A 2,709-nucleotide genomic window follows, 5' to 3' on the forward strand; every position below is an offset into this window, starting at 1 on the left:
TTCCTTACATTTCTATTTTTTGGAACAGTTTAAGGAGAATAGGAATTAATTCTTCCTTAAATGTTTAGTAGAAATCCCCTGGGAAGCTGTCTGGCCCTCGGCTCTAGTTTGTTGGGAAATTTTTGATGACTGCTTCAATCTCCTTACTGATTATGGCTCTGTTCAGGTTTTGTATTTTTTCCTGGTTCAGTTGTGGCAGATGATATATCTCTAATGCATCCATTTCTTCCACAATTTCAAATTTGCTGGTGTATAGTTGCTCATAATAAGTTTTTATAATTGTTTGTAGTTCTTTGTTTTTGGTTGTGATCTCTCCTCTTTCATCCATTATTTTATTTATTTGGGTCCTTTCTCTTTTGGGTGACCAGGGTTTTATCAATCTAATTAATTCTTTAAGAGAACCAGCTCCTAGTTTCACTGATTTGTTCTATTGTTTCCTTGGTTTCTATTTTATTGATTTCTGCTCTGGTATTTATTATTTCCCTTCTGTTCGGTCTAGGCTTTCTTTGTTGTTCTTTCTCCAGTTTCTTTAGGTATACGGTTAGGTTGTGTATTTGAGAACTTTATTGTTTCTTGAGAAAGGCTTGTACCTCTATACATTTTTCTCCCAGGACTGCCTTTGCTGTGTCGCACAGATTTCGAAGAGTTGTAATTTCATTCTCATTTGTTTCCATGATTTTTTTCAATCCTTCTTTAATTTCCTGGTTGACCCATTCATTCTTTAGAAGGATGCTGTTTAGTCTCCATGTATTTGTGTTCTTTCCAAATTTCCTCTTGTGATTGAGTTCTAGCTTCAGAACATTGTGGTCTGAAAATAAGAAGGGAATGATCCCAATCTTTTGATACAAGTTGAAATCTGATTTGTGACCCAGAATGTGATCTATTCTGAAGAAAGTTCTGTGTGCAATAGAGAAGACTATGTATTCTTTTTCTTTGGGATGGAATGTTCTGAATATATCTGTGATGTCCATCTGGTCCAGTGTGTCACTTAAGTCCTTTATTTTTTCTTGATATTTTTGCTTGGATGATCTGTCCATTTCAGTGAGGTGAGTGTTAAAGTCCCCGATTATTTTTGTATTAATGTTGTTGGGTTTCTTTGATTTTGTTATTAATTGGTTTATATACTTGGCTGCTCCCATGTTAGAGGAATACATAGTTAAAATGGTTAGATCTTCTTGTTGGAGAGACCCTTTGAGTACGATATAGTGTCCTTCCTCATCTCTTATTATAGTCTTTGGCTTAAAATCTAATTGATCTGATATAAGGATTGCCACTCCTGCTTTCTTCTGATGACCATTAGCATGGTAAATTATTTTCCACCCCCTCACTTTAAATCTGGAGTTGTCTTTGGGTAGAAAATGAGTTTCTTATAGACAGCATATTGATTTTTGTTTGTTTGTTTATTTTGTTTTGTTTTGATCCATTCTGACACCCTGTGTCTTTTGATTGAACATTTAGCCCATTTTCATTCAGGGTAACTATTGAGAGATGTGAATTTAGTGCCATTGTATTGCCTCTAAGGTGACTGTTACTGTATATTTTCTCTGTTCCTTTCTCGTCTACTACTTTTAGTCTCTCTCTTTGCTTAATGGACCCCTTTCAATATTTCCTGTAGAGCTGGTTTGCTGTTTACAAACTCTTTTAGTTTTTGTTTGTCCTGGAAGCTTTCTATATCTCCTTCTATTTTCAATGATAAACTAGCTGGATATAGTATTCTTGACTGCATGTTTTTCTCATTTAGTCCTCTGAATATATCATGGTGTTCTTTCTGTCCTGCCAGGTCTCTGTGTATAAGTCTGCTGCCAACCTAACATTTTTACCATTGTATGTTACAGACTTCTTGTTCTGGGATGCTTTCAGGATTTTCTCTTTGTCACTAAGAAATCCAAGATTTACTATTAGATGGTGGGGTGTGGACCTATTCTTATTGATTTGAGGCAGGTTCTCTGCACTTCCTGGATTTTGATGCTTGTTCCCTTTGTCATATTAGGGAAATTCTCTATAATAATTTACTCCAATATTCCTTCTGCCCCCCTCTCTCCTTCTTCTTCTTCTGGAATTCCAATTATTCTAATGTTATTTCATCTTATGGTATCTCTTATCTCTCAACTACCTCTTTTCTCTCTCAAATTCTTTTCTCCTGAATTCTCCCCTTATGGTCCAGTAATTGTTTATCTCTCTTTTGCTCAGCTTCTTTATACTCTGTCATTTGGTCTGTCTTCTTTATCACTAATTCTCTCTTCTGTCTCATTTATCCTAGCAGTAAGAGCCTCCATTTTTTGTTGCACCTTATTAATAGCTTTTTTGATTTTAGCTTGGTTAGATATTAGTTCTTTTATCTCTCCAGAAAGGGATTTTATTTCTCTAGACAAGGTTTCTCTAATATTTTTCATGCATTTTTGAAGTTCAGCTACCACCTTGAGAATTGTCATTCTGAACTCTAGGTCTGACATATTACCAACATCCATATTGATTAGGTCCCTAGTCTTTGATACTGCCTCTTTTTCTTTTTCTTTTTTTTTTTTTGGTGAGTTTTTCCACCTTGTTATTTTATCCAGATAAGAATATATGAACAAGAGAATAAAATACTGAAGGGGTGTCAAAGACACCAGAAAAATTTGTGTTAACCAAACCATAAGAGACCCCAAATAGTGAGGAGAAGAAATGGGGTAGAAAAAGCCACTAAATAAATAAATAAATAAATAAATA

The sequence above is a fragment of the Mustela erminea genome, chromosome 3, assembly GCF_009829155.1.
Source record: "Mustela erminea isolate mMusErm1 chromosome 3, mMusErm1.Pri, whole genome shotgun sequence".
Taxonomy (NCBI): Eukaryota; Metazoa; Chordata; class Mammalia; order Carnivora; family Mustelidae; genus Mustela; species Mustela erminea.